General features: G+C 40.1%; 1 long non-coding RNA gene across 1 annotated transcript in view; it reads right to left on the bottom strand.

Moving 5' to 3' along the window:
- LOC134808611 (uncharacterized) overlaps positions 1 to 11886 on the bottom strand; it is a 77864-nt gene extending 65978 nt beyond the window's left edge. The window contains exon 1 of the long non-coding RNA XR_010151941.1: positions 11673 to 11886. This is a non-coding gene — a long non-coding RNA (uncharacterized LOC134808611). The remainder of the gene's footprint in view (positions 1 to 11672) is intronic.
- Positions 11887 to 14606: the final 2720 nt, after the last annotated feature.

Below are 14606 nucleotides of genomic sequence, written 5' to 3'. Positions count from 1 at the left end.
AGAATCGTTTGAACACAGGAGGCAGAGGCTGCAGTGAGCCAAGATCATGCCACTGCACTCCAGCCTGGGAGACAGAGTGAGACTCCATCTCAGAAAAAAAAAAAAAAAAAAAAAAATGGAGAGCCACAGTGGGGAATATGTTAATATGTTTAAAGTGCTGGTTTTACCTGAGGGAGGGAGATCAAGGAATATTTATCGTGGGTAGTTTCCAAAGCCACAGAAGAGATGTGTGCTCCAGAACCGTGTTTCTCAGACTTTTTTTTTTCTTTTTCATTATTGTACCTCTATGAAGAAAAAAAAATTATTTAAACTTTAAATTAATTAATAAATTTCCATTTGAAATTAAATTTCTCCCTAATGAGAGAAATTAAGTATTAAGGACTACGATTTTGTCAGGTAGCATTGAGCTACCTGACAAACCACAAACCATTGTAATATCCAAATTTCTGCAATCCCCTAAGAATCAATTTTCACCTCTTCAAGCACAATTTCACCCCTGTTGAAAATTGCAAAGGAATTCTTTAATAGATCGATGAAATATCCTGTAGGATACTCCCACTCACTTTTCCCAGGTCCCATGCTATCTGGTGGGCCAGGTGCCTTAATACAGCCCTGAACATGCGAAACTGAAGACAGGGCCCTCTGGGTGCAAAGGGTCTACCAAGATGCAATGTCCTGTGAGACTTGGCCTAAAATACCCACCTAATCTTAAACTAGGAAAAGAACAAAAGAGCAGTGAAGTCAGCAACCCAAAGGGCTTTCACAAAGCAATTTAAATGTACATGCCAGATTGACTATTGGATATTTACTCAACACCTATTCCGTGCAACACACTGGGATAAGACATTATTTTGGGCTTGCTGATCTTAAACAATGTCAAATTTTCAGTGGTCATTTGCAGGGAAAATGTGAGGGAGCAGCACAAGCCTTGACTCAAAGGTGGGGACAGAACACTGCGGCCTTCACACAGGAGGCCATTTCCGTCTTTATAGGCAGCCATCCAAACTGGATTCAGCAATCCATTTCTCCAAAACATCATACATGGCAACCCTGAATTAAAGACAGGCTTCAGAGAAAAAAATGTAGGGAGTTCCTCTCCCAGACTCATCTCTTTTCCAGAAAAGTCTAACAGGAAATTAATCAAAAGGTACAACAGATCTTATGAAATTTCTTTTGGAGCCTGAATATATACTATTCTGCGTAGCTGGGCTAGTAACATTCTGGTTTAGGGAACCAAATGTCCTCACTGATCACAATAATTTGTGTCTTCATATAAATTACTTCTGATCTGGAATGTTGTTTCTTCTTCTTTCTAAGTCTCCTGGTGAATTTTTATACCTTTGCCAAAGATCTGATACTCAGGAGAAATTAAAATCAACAGAGAAATTAATGGGCCTGATTCTTACGTAACTATGGAACTCTGTAGGACAATTCTTTCACAAAGAAAACTGGGCACCTTGAGAGTGCAATTAAAGGTAATCCGAATCTAAATGTGGGGCAGAGTTAAGAGGATCAGGACAGCTACTCAAATCAAGTCCCATGGTAGGGTGGGAAGAAAAGAGAGAGGAGGTAACCAGAGGGAAGGCAAGTTATCAAGATGAATACGTAAGTTTGATTATGTGACCAAATTCACCTTAACCATATCAAGTCTTTACTTCACACCATTGGGCAAAACAAATTTTAATTCATATGTAATTTTAAAAGTTCAGGAAACCAGACTTCAAAATTTATTCAATATGGATCTCAACTTCAAAATTTAAGGCTAAGTCAGGCAGCATTTCATTATCACAGTTGAGTACATGTCAGACAACAGATAGCATCTTCTGGTTGAGATTTCAACTGTATTTTATTTGATTAACTCGGCAGAAATATTAACTCACACAGACTTGAGAGTTATTTAGCATCTGCAGCTAGCAGTTATTCAAAATGCCAAAGGGAAAACCATCAGATAGCTTTTCCAAATGAGCAGAACAAGCATATTGGGCTATTGTAGGTATTTGTATTTGGGAAAGTTCAAAAATGCAAATGAAGGAATGAATTCAAGCACATGTTTATGTATGACAAAGCTGTGTAGATTTATTTGCAAATTTTTGCAGGTCCATTTATGGAATTGAAGGAGAAATAAATGTGAGTTGACTGGCTTTTAACAACTATTAAACAATCAAGACCGAAGCATTTGGGTACACTCTGCTTTGCCTCCCCAGGCACCTTCTAATGCTGCCTAGCTTTCCTAAGCAAGAAACCTTGACATTATTTAATTTCATTGTTGGTGTTGCTTCCATAGTTCCATCAACATTATCATTCACATGGGAAAGAGAAATGGAAACGGTTAGATCAAATTCAGTTTTGTTATACGTATGCTTGGAGTCATAAACAACTAGGAAAGAATAATTTATCAGACACTTCAGCTGTTTTGACACAATATCAAGTGAAATGAATACTTGAAACAATTTGATTAGTGTAGAAATTCAGTCCGGATAATACTTGCATCAGGAAGTGTTTTTAAACTGAATATGTTCTGGTCTACTTGTTTCAAATCAACTAGACACTTTGCCAAATCTCTTCTTCACTTTGTGTCTTATGAACACACTGTTATTTAACATCACCTCTCCAGTTAGGTTCTACCCAAACTGGAAGTGAGGTAAAAAGATAACAGCTGACATTTGCCAACAGTTATCAGTTTCGATTTGCAAGAAAAATCCTATGAACCATACTTTGTCATTTTGCCAAAACAACTGAATTTTAAGGAATTGTGTTTTTAAAGGTGATCTGTATAATGTATGTAATAAAATCAAAATTTTAATTTTATACATTTAATTTATAACTTAAAACATTTTTCTATATCTGAATGTACAAATTGGGGCAGGGGGAGTCCTTTATCAGACCTGTGCCTGAGTTTTTGATTGGGAAAATAGTTAATTCTCAATCATGATTATGTAGACAGTTCAGGAACTGCAGCATAAGAAATGTCAGTGCCTTGGATTATGGCAGTGGACAGAAGCCAAGGGTATTGCCAAACATCCCACAATGTACGAGACAACCCCCAATAACCAAGAATCATTAGGCTCAAAATGTCAATAGTGCCAAAGGCAAGAAACTCTGGATTATGGCAAAGAAAACCAAAAGGTTAGATTTTCTTCAGGAACAACTGTTAAGTTATGATTAGAAGGTAGAGAGAAAGATAAGCACTGAGCTGGGAGTTAAGAGGTATTTCTAGTCCTTTTTCTGTCAACACACCAAACAAAAACTTAATGATTTAAAACTGAAAAATGATTAATTTAAGCAAGTTAAATATTTATAGGAGCCTCGGTTTTCTCCTACGTGAAATAAGGACCCCAAGCTTTACATTTTCTAAAAGCCTTTCAATTATGCCTTTCCATTAGGCCAGAACTTGATTTACTGAAGTATTTTACCATTTATAAAATTATTTTACATCCAGCATTTTATTTATTTAAATAAATAACATAAATATTAACACTTCGTGATCAATAACATTTGCATAATAAATTTAAATTGGGTTATCTAAAGGAAAATACAATCCTATCAGTGCTTGGGACCCTCCAAGAGACGAGTTGCCTCAACCCAACCTGCCCCCCAGACACCCCAGCCCACCAAGAGTTGGAGGCTACTTCCCTTCCCCTTCAATCTCAGTTGGTCTTGTGACTTGTTTTGGCCAATTAAATGAGTGCCAGTGCTGTGCCAGTCCCAGGTCCAGGCCTAAATAGGCCTGGCGGCTTCCACTTTTACATTCTCAGAGCCAGCTGTGATGCCATAAGAAATCCAGACTAGACTACTGAACTATCAGAGGGCCGTCTGAGAAAAGTCCCGGACAATGAGAGGCCACTTTGGATATGCCACCCCAGCTGAGCTCCCAACTGAGTGCAGCTGCAGTAGTGACCCAGTCAACATCATGCAAAGCAGAAGAACCACCAAGATACGCCCCACTCCTGGGCCCACAGAATGTCACAATCATACATCATTGTTTTAAGCCATTACGTTGGAATTTTGTGTTTCACATCAATAGATAACTGAAACAGAGCTTTGCTGGCAACTCAAAGAAATCCTCTTCAGCGTCATCTACACGTGACTTTATCTTCTCTGTCACGGACAAAAGGCAGAGGCATGACTGTTCCCAGAATGTTCAGTGGCCTATCACTGCCTTTTATTTTTCCTAACCAGAAAGAATTTCTATTGCAACCAAGTTTCTTCCTACCCCCTCCAACTAATCTGCTTAGCTTTGCTGAGAAAGTTAGTGTGATATTACTAGAGAACTCAGGGAATGATACGATGCTGGAACAGATCCCTGTTTTCCCAATTATAACACAAGCTGTACAGAGTTTTAGCTGCTGCTTCTAATGTGTGCAAAATTCAGTCACCTTGCTTCAATGTACTCAGTATAATCAACACAAAATGGCTGAGCCAAGCCTGGAAATTCTTATTTTTTTCCACATAAAATACAGGTGGCTAATTGTTTCAACACTCAAATCTCCAGACTATTTTTGACTTGGCTAATGCTGAAAAAGATCAAATGTGGGGGAAAAAAATGCAATAAGTTGCCAGATGCATTTTTGTCTTGATTCAGGTGTTTCTATGTAAAAGTATAAAACCCTGAGGATAGCTGGGCAGTGGGAGACCTTGAAGATGACTCCCAGGCCATACCTGCAGGCACCATGGTCTGCCTTTGATTTCCTGCTTCTCAGAGGAAAGCTTACAAGCCAGAGCACTGACCCAGTACCCTGAGCACAGAGAGGACAGGAGGAGCCTCACCCCTGCTAGGCTTTGCCCACTCCATCTCATTATTTCCTACTGGAAAGTTTTGGCAGGAGAATGCAAAAGTTGGAATTTTGGGAAAGGGAGTCTTTGGTCCAATCAAAAGTCTCAGAGTTAAATTAAAAAGCCCTGAGACTTCTTCTAGAGTCCACAAAGCCCCATCCTCAAGCATATAGAAAATCGAAATATAATCTTTGAACCTGCCCAGTGCTATCAGGTCCCACATCCCACCTCCCTATCCTTGCATCCTCTGAACATTTTCTCTCTCTGAACATTTTAATTACATTCAAACACAGTAAGATACACCTTCCATTTTTATTGTAAAAACATCCCTTTGAATGTTGCCAACTGGCTTTCTAAAAACGTTATTTCAATTTGCACTGCTACCAGTTTTGCCAAAGCATGACAAAGACAGAAAATAATTATTTTAACAATTAAGGGTGGCTTAACAGATGAGAAATGATATTTGATTTTTTAATTAACCTTTTTTATATAGGAATATATACAGTGTTTGCTCATAGGAGTCATCTCAAAATCAAATTATTACCTAGACAATGAATATAGTCAGTAATTAAAACCAAAAGAAATCAAGATCTCAAAAATTTCCATAGCTTTTCATTTAATAATTCTTATACCTCACACAACTGGAAATTCATGCACATAAAATAACTAAAAGAAAAAAGTTATAAGGTCAAAGACAGCTGATTTATCCAGTGTAAAGTGATTTAGTAATGCAGTCAAAATTCGAAAATGCCATTCTTCCCTAAATTCTTTGACATGTGACAAGAATTTTAAATGGATTATTTTAGCTAGTAGGCAACTGCAAAAATACCAGGCAGAGATAAGGAAGCTGTGTGAGTATTTTTGGAATTCAAAATTGTGAGAGCAGATGAGATTACGCAAAAGATTACACAGATGGAAACTGGCCCAGGATTAAGCCAGCACTGACAATAACACAATGTGGACTGTCTTCTAAAAGAAGCTAAAAGAATAGAGAGGCCTAGAAACAGAGCCAGGAGAGAGTAGGGTCTTCCAAGTCTGAGAGAAAAGGATTTGGGAAAAGGTTGGGGGTAGGGGAAGACTGTCCAGCCTTAACAAGCAGAAAAGTGAAGGTATTTTCAGAAGAAAAGGACGCTTTTGAACTTGAATCTGAAGGGACTATGGATGCTCTTTGACTTACAATGGGCTTACATCCCAGCAAACCCATCATTAGTTGAAAATATCAAGTTGGAAATGCATTTAATATATTTAACTTACCGAACATCACAGGTTAGCCTAGCCTATCTTAAAGATGCTCTGAACATTTATATTTGCCTACAGTTGGGCAAAATCACCTAACACAAAGCCTGTTTCATAAAGTTGAATGTCTCATGTAATTTATTGAATGCAGTATACTGTAGAGTGCAGTATTAGTTGTTTACCCTGCTGATCGTGCAGCTGAATGGGAGCTGCGGCTCACTGCTGTTGCCTAGCATCATGAGAGAGCATCATTCTGCAAATCACTGGCCCAGGAAAAGGTCAAAATTCAAAGTACAGTGTCTACTAAATACATATCACTTTAGCACTGTCATAAAGTCTAAAATTCATAAGTTAAACCACAGTAAGTTGGAGGCCCTCCAATCCTGCCCTCCAATAACTGTGTTACCTCTCACTTCTCACCATCAGCTGTAAGTTGATGGAGAATGCAGGACAATGCATTACTCCATCCTCAAATAATTAACAATGACTAGAAAACAAATCAAGGTCATTTCAAGGTCTGGGATCCAGAAAGAGACAGAGGACCGGGTCAGTGGACACCTTAGTGTTTGAGGAAGTTGTAAAGCAGGAATCAGGTGTGAATGCAGAGAGGAGGGAGGCAGAGGGCAAGAGTTAGCTGATCTCTAGACAGGGGACTCGAGGCCAGAATTCTTGTCCTGCCCTCCTGGTTCCTGCCCTAGCCATGTTGGGCAAGTCACAGCCCTTCTGGAGGACCAGAAAGGAAACAATCTCTAATGTCATTCCTAGTTCCAAAGATCTATGTCCTAAGGACAGAAGATTTGTGGTGGGAGGAGAGCTGGGGTGGGGGGATGCTGTGCAAAGAAATACATAAGCTTGTGAATTAACCCCCTTCCTTTTTAAAATAAAAGACAATATATAATAATTTAGAAATTTTAATTTTGTTAGAAAGCAATAAGAAATGGTAGGGGACAAGAAAACAAACAATGAAGAAAAGAAAAAGAAAAGAAATGGTAGGGGACAGAAAAGATATTTGTATTCATGGGCCATGCCTCCAGAGTTCAAACTCTGGTCATCTTAATATGGAGTCTAGTTTTAATATAAGGAACCAGGATAGTGCTTGAAAAGGAAATATCACTATTACCTGATTTTTCAAAAGATACTCAAGTCTAAGTTTTGGCAAAAGGTAGTTGTTAGTTTATATAGTTTAAAACATTAGTAATAGCACATTTTCTTGTCTATATCTTTCTGAGACAGGTTAATTTTCATTTCAGGGACATGTACTGATGTTGGGAGATGGTTCTCCATGGGCTTTTTGCATTCCTGCACATTCTTGCTGGATGTGCCAGAAATGCAAGGTTCTTTATTGGGGCCATTTTGCAGGGGTGCATTTGCAATGTGCACCTTGAGAGCTGAGGGAAAGGCTGGGTGCTGTGGCTCATGCCTGTAATCCCAACACTTGGGGAGGCCAAAGTAGGCAGATCACTTGAGGTCAGGAGTTCGAAACCAGCCTGGCCAACAGGGTGAAACTCCGTCTCTACCAAAAAATACAAAAAAAAATTAGCTGGGTGCAGTGGTGTGGCCACCTGTAATCCCAGCCACTCAGGAGGCTGAGGCACGAGAATCGCTTGAACCCAGGAGGCAGAGGTTGCAGTGAGCCGAGATCGCGCCACTGCACTCCAGCCAGGGTGACAGAGTGAGACCGTGTCTCAAAAAAAAGAAACAGAGCTGAGGGAAAAGAGCAAGTAAGCCACTGCCTGCTATAGAATGGCTGGTTCTCCACCCTCAGTGTTTTTTGTGACATGACCCACTGCATGTGTAGGTATCTATGTAGGACCTAATTCTTACCCTTGTGGGAACTGGGGTTCAGGGGGAAAAGCACAAATTCTGATACTCTGGCTACTGCTTTTGCTGTGAGTAATAAAGTCTTTCATCTCTGGGAAAAAGAGAGAAGAATTTAAATTGCCACTCAAAATGCCCATGACAGTCACAATAGTTATAAAAGTAGTCCCTTCTTTCATGTCTGCACATCTGAGGCTCTACATACAAGGATGATGTTATTAAAGAGAGCTGAAATGTAACTGGTCCCCAAATAAGGTGTCAGTAATAAAGTTTTATTGGAACACAGCCATGCCCATTCATCATGCCCATTGTCTATGGCTGCTGTCCTGCTGAAAGGCAAAGCTGAAGCACTGGGATGGAAGCAGTATGACCACAAATCTGGAAATATTTACTACACGGCCCTTTTCACAACAGTTTACCAAGCCCTGCTCTAAAGCAATGGTTCTCGATCCTGATCACACACTGGAATCACTTGTGGAGTTTTAAAAAAAAAATACTAATGCCGATATCCTACCCCCAGAGATTGTATTCAATTGGTCTAAAGAATACAATTGCATAATTGATAAAGGAACTTTGGCATGTGGGTTTGTAAGAGTTGCTTCCATCCTGTGATTATAATGTGTGGCCGGAGTTGACAAGTTTTTGCCAAGGTTCCCTGAGCGAGACCCTACCAGAGCAGGGGCTACATCTTCAGAAGGCAACATACTCACAGCTTATCTTAGTTCCCCTGCAGAAACTAATCAAAAGCTAATATTGGTATTCGAGTTTCTGTTTTCCCAGAGAAATTGTTTCACAAGTGTCCACCTAAAGAGTATTTCTCTGTCTTCTGAACAACCAAAGCCAGGCATTGACGGTTCTCTTTCTCAATGGCCCTGATGAAAGAATACATTTAATAAAGTCCTTCTAAAATTCAGTGTCAAGAGGAAAAAAATAACTCTTCAGGTAAATTTGTAAACAACCTTTTACCCAGCAACTAGAGCTACAAACACCTAAGTCCTTCATCCGTTACATTGGAACTATAATCTGTCCAGATGGCAGGTATATCTGTTTCTTTGATCCATTTATTATTTATTATTTGTCTTATTTTTAATTGCTCTGTTTTTCTCAATTATTAATTATACAGATCCTTTTTAAAGGCAAATATTAGTAAATACAGATGTATATGCTTACTTCATAAAAATAATATAGTGTTTTTAAACATGTCTGCTGATGTTTTGACACTTTCACTGTCAAGAGTGGGATGTGTGTCCCTTCCCCTTGAATCTGTGCCAACTGTCATGACTGGTCAACCAATAGAGTACTGTATAGTGATGCTACATGGCTTCCAAGGGCCAACTGCAAAGGACAAAGCCATTTCCACCCAGCTCACTGGAAACACGCTGGAACCCTGAGCCCCTGTCTTAGTCTGCTCAGGCTGCTATAACAAAATACCATAAACAGCACGGCTTAGAAACAACAGAAACTTATTTCTCACAGCTCTAGAGGCTGGGGGGTCCAAGATGAAGGCACCAGCAGATTTGGTGTCTGGTTCATAGACGACATCCTCCCATTGTATCCTCACATGGTAGAAGGGACATGTGAGCTCTCTCTGGGGCTTCTTCTAAAGGCACTTTTCCCACTCAAGAGGGCTCCACCCTCATGACTTATCACCTCCTAAAGAGCCCACCTTTTAATAGCATCACCTTGGGAGTTAGGATTTTAACATGTGAATTTTGGAAGGACACAAATATTCAGTCCTTACCAGCCACCATGTAAAGTCCTACCACCCTGAGGACACCATGCTGCAAGGAAACCCAAACCACCCCATGCAGAGAAATGACACAGGGTGGGCCTGAGAAAACACAAAGATAAAAACTCCCTGCCAGTCCCCAGATAATCTAGGTTCCGGCTTTTCTAGCTCCAGCCCCATCTGACGACCACCACATTGGAGACCCTAAGCTAGAAGCACCCAGCCATATCCTTCCAAATTCCTGACCCACAGAGACCAGGAGAGATCATAAATGTATTGTTGTTGTTTGATGTCACTATATTTTGGGACAGTTTGTTAGGCTGCAATAAATAACAATACATATATCCATAATAATAGTAACATGCAGAACAATCTCCAACAAAGAAGACTTCATGCCTCCGCTTCTCAGTCTCCCTGTAGCCTATCCTATTGTCAGAAAATATTAGTTAGTGACAAAGTTCATCCATTCCAGAAAGAATCAATAGTAGATACTAAAATCATTAGGTGAAAGGTTAATGGAAAACTCAATAGTATCACCCATAGCTTATTTTCTTATCACAAAAGGAGATGCCTTCCTTTACAATAGAGGGATCTGGCAGTCATCACCTTGAACAGAGTAACCAACACAGTATCACAAATAGTGGGACAGTCAGCCAGACATTAAGTGCCTCCTGCTGTGATGCAATATGAAATACACAGCATAACCACCTCTGAGCTATTATCACCAAAAATGTAGTGGATAAATTACCCTTGGATCAAGTGACCATCCCTGTACTACAAGAGTTGGCTAAGGAAGAGAGTTGGCTTGAAATGTAACTTACATTGTATAGGAATTATTGGGAAGAGAGAAACAAGATAAACAGGACTGTGAGGAAACTATCAGACAGATCTAGGATGTAGGACAGTCTGCCAAATATCTGGCCTAATTTCTTCCTTTAAAATAAAAAAGAGGAAGACACTTCTAGATTAGGAGAGACTTGAAGGACAAAATTTAACAATTCAATGCCGTGCCATCTTTATATCATGGTGTGAAAAGAAGCATCTATAAAAGACATTTTGAGGAAAATTGGGACTATTTAAATGAGTCCCAATTTTTCTTCTTTTTATGCTTATCACATAAAACACAATTGGCACTATTTTCTTAATAGTTAGGTTATTAGTGACATTAAGAAAATAGTGCCAATTGTGTTTTATGTGACAACGGTATTGTGGTCATGTAGGAACACACCTCTTTTGGAGATGCATACTGAAGTACTTAGGGGAAATATGTTACAATATCTGTAGTTTACTTTAAAATAATCCAACAACAGAAAAGAAATACGGAGATAGAGCAAATATGGAAAAATGTTAATAAGTGTTAAATCTAGGTGGTAGATTGATGGATACCTATTCTACTATTCTTTCTACTGGTCTCAACATTTGAAATTTTTCATGAAAAAAGTATTAAAAGCTTAAAAGTGTATTGAAAGCAATGTTTTTTGTTTTTTTGTTTTGTTTTGGTTTTTGGTTTTTTTTGAGATGGATTCTCGCTCTGTCGCCCAGGCTGGAGTGCAGTGGCGCTGAACTCGGCTCACTGCAAGCTCCGCCTCCCAGGTTCACGCCATTCTCTTGCCTCAGCCTCCGGAGTAGCGAGGACTACAGGCGCCCACCACCACGCCCAGCTAATTTTTTGTATTTTTAGTAGAGATGGGGTTTCACTTTGTTAGCCAGGATGGTCTCGATCTCCTGACCTCGTGATCCGCCCGCCTGGGCCTCCCAAAGTGCTGGGATTACAGACATGACCCACCACTCCCAGCCAAAAGCAGTATTTTTTTAAAACACTCATCATCCAGCTATTCTAACTCAGGTGACTAATACTACAATTAAATATACATTCTTCAGGAACCCCCACACCAAAAACAAACAAACAAACAAAAAAACCCCAGCTGATAACCATTCCCCCAGTGCCACCTATTTTATAGAGGATAATTTTGTTGAAAGGAGCAGAGACCCCCACACACACCCATTCCCTCAAGCCTGGTAAAGATAAGTGGGGTTTATTACTAAGCTCAAATGATCTCATGAGGAGTCAAGAACAGGAGTAGAGGAGACCCAGAATTAAGGAACAAGAAGTTACCTCAAGAGAGTTCGAATAGAGAGTGTTTCCAGAATCAGTGCAGTTGCAGGAACAGATATTCTTGCTTTCCCTCGGCCGGAAGAATCATTCTCTTTCTCTCCCAGACTCATCTTCTTTCTCTCCATCCTCAGTGTGTTGACTTCTCATTGCCATCACAGCCTCCCTGAGCCTGACTCAGCTCGCAAGACCTTTCAGCTACAATACCCATATCCAACTGGCAGCTTTCTTTTGTGTTTCTTCATTTCTATTCACCCCAGCAAGACCCTGATTGGCTCAGCTCATCTCTGTGCTGGTACAGTAAGTCCAATCAGCTGGGATGGTTAAGTCCAATCAGCTGTGGCCAGGGAGAAACTGAATCAAGTGATAAAAAGAACAGCAGCTGAGACAACAAGGGCTTTCTGTGAGTAAATTCCCTCTGAGGGGACTGTGGGCAGGGAAGACAATAGCATCCTAAAACAATCTCTATCCTGTCTTATAGAGAGCATTCTGAGCTGCAGGGCGATTTTTGCAAGGATGTGAAGAAGAAATTCCTGGGTTTCTACATCTCTGCACAGGACCATTGTATCCCATGAGATCATTGTCTAGCTGATTAGTATAAAGCAGTGATTATCTCAGAACACAACATTTACCTATGATTTTTCTCTGAACTGAACACATACCTGGAAATAGATGAAGCAAGATGACCAATCCTCTGTCTGGGTTTGAGCAATACAAAACAATCACAGACTTTCATTGAGATCTAATATTACCCTTCCCTTATTTAGCCAGTAAACATACATTGAGTGAATGTCTGCTGTGTGTGTGTCACACTTTACTAGGGGAAATGCAGGTACACACAAAGAAGGAGAAGGCAAAGCCTCTGTGGGTAAGAATATTACACTACTGTTGAGTGAAATGATATACACACTCCAGAAAACACAAATAACAAAAGTAATTGCATCAGAGGAGAGCTGTCATAACTCAATGTATGCTAAGTGTAAAGTAGATGCTACGAGGAAAGCTGGAAAATTCAGATAAAAAGCTTTCTGGAAGGAGATTGGCCTTGGAGGACGGTAAGTAATTTTAAAGAACGTACTTCATGGTAGAGAAAACAATAAGATCAAATGCAAGAAATGTGTCAGGCAAGTCTTGAAAAACAGATCACAGGCAAACCTGATTAAAGAGGATTGTATTGAAGACAAGTGGACGGTCATTTTGAAAAGGGGGGATATGGGGACCAGGTGGTGAAGGAAAGACCTTGAATGCCAGGATAATGAGCTTCATCTTCTGAGTAAGGCTTTAGAGTCAGGAAGGGAAGGGATGAGATCAGTGTTTTAGGAAGTGCTAGTGTCAAGGGTAGGCTGAAAGGCCAGAGCACTTTGCAATTTACAAAGCATCTTCACATATGAGTCATCTACTTCTCTCCTGGCAAATGGTTTCTTATGAGGCTTTTAGAGGCTGGTGCAGGGCAACATTCAGAAATCTACACAGACTAGAGTTACAGCAATTAAAGAGAGTAAGTTACCGGCGCCAGAATGGTCAGACAGATCAATGATGCAAAATGGAACATCTGGAAACAGACCCAAATATTTATATTTATATATATAAACTTAATATTTTATCATGGTAGCATTTTAAGTCAGCGAAGGAAATAGAATAATTTAATAAATGGTTTTAAGGCAATTGACTAACCACTTAGGGAAAAAAAAAAAATAGGTGAGAGGACTGCCTTACAACTTACACCAAAAAATTTTTTTGAATGGATGAAGAAGTGGATCTCAAATGTTGGTTGATATTTAATGACCTGGAGAGTTTGTAAAAGGAGAGACTTCCAGAGATTCTGATTCAGTAGTTCTTAGGTGGACCAAGAAACTACAGTCTATAAGCCAGACTGTGATAAACACTTGTTTAAAGACAAATATAAAAGATGAAACTACAAAAGCATTAAAAATAGATAAATATTTATGTGGTTCTTAGGAGGGGAAGCATGACACTGAAAGCAAAAAAAAAAAAAAAAAAAAAGATTTGACTCCAAAAAAAGTAAATACTCTTTATATCATGTAAACACCAATTTCCCCTTTGCTTCCATTTAGTATAGCTAAAAACTCTGGAATATATATATAAATGAGGAAACCGTGAAGGGTGGAGAGAAGAAGGCAGGAGGCTGGGCCATGCATGGAAGCTCACATCTGTAATCCCAGCACTTTGGGAGGCCCAGGAGTGTGGATCAGTTGAGGTCAGAAGTTTGAGACCAGACTGGCCAACATGGTAAAACCCCATCTCTACTAAAAATACAAAAATTAACCAGGCATGGTGGCAGGTACCTGTAATCCCAGCTACTCAGGAGGCTGAGACAGGAGAATCACTTGAACCTGGGAGGCAGAGGTTGCCGTGAACCGAGATCACGCCACTGCACTCCAGGCTGGTCAACAGAGTGAGATTCCTCCTCAAAAAAGAAAAAAAAAAGAAGAAGACAGGGGAGCTAAGGACTTTGGGACCTGAGGTGAGCTCCTTGATTTTCTTTTTGTCTCATGAACCCCAGCCTGGATGGTGGAGAAGCCAGCAACCCAGAAATGCCATCAGGTGCAGACAGAAAAGCCCAAGAAAAGCCTGCTCTCTCTAGCCCAAAGAATGTGGAATGGGCAGCCGAGCAGGACAAAAACTTTTAGGCAATGATATGATTGGGCTCTGTGTCCCCACCCAAATCTCATCTTGAATTGTAATCCCTACATATTGAGGGAGGGACCAGGTGGGAGATTATTGGATCATGGGGGCAGTTTCCCTTATGCTGTTCTCGTGATAGTGAATTCTCACGAGAGCTGATGTTTTCGAAGTGGGACTTCCCCCTTCACTCTGTCTCTCTCCTACCACAATGTAAGACAAGCCTTGCTTCCCCTTCACCTTCTGCCATGATTGTAAGTTTCCTGAGGCCTCCCAGCAATTCAGAACTGTGAG

Source organism: Pan troglodytes, chromosome 17 (genome assembly GCF_028858775.2).
Source record: "Pan troglodytes isolate AG18354 chromosome 17, NHGRI_mPanTro3-v2.0_pri, whole genome shotgun sequence".
NCBI classification, from domain to species: domain Eukaryota; kingdom Metazoa; phylum Chordata; class Mammalia; order Primates; family Hominidae; genus Pan; species Pan troglodytes.
This window is presented reverse-complemented; position numbering and strand designations above follow the sequence as displayed.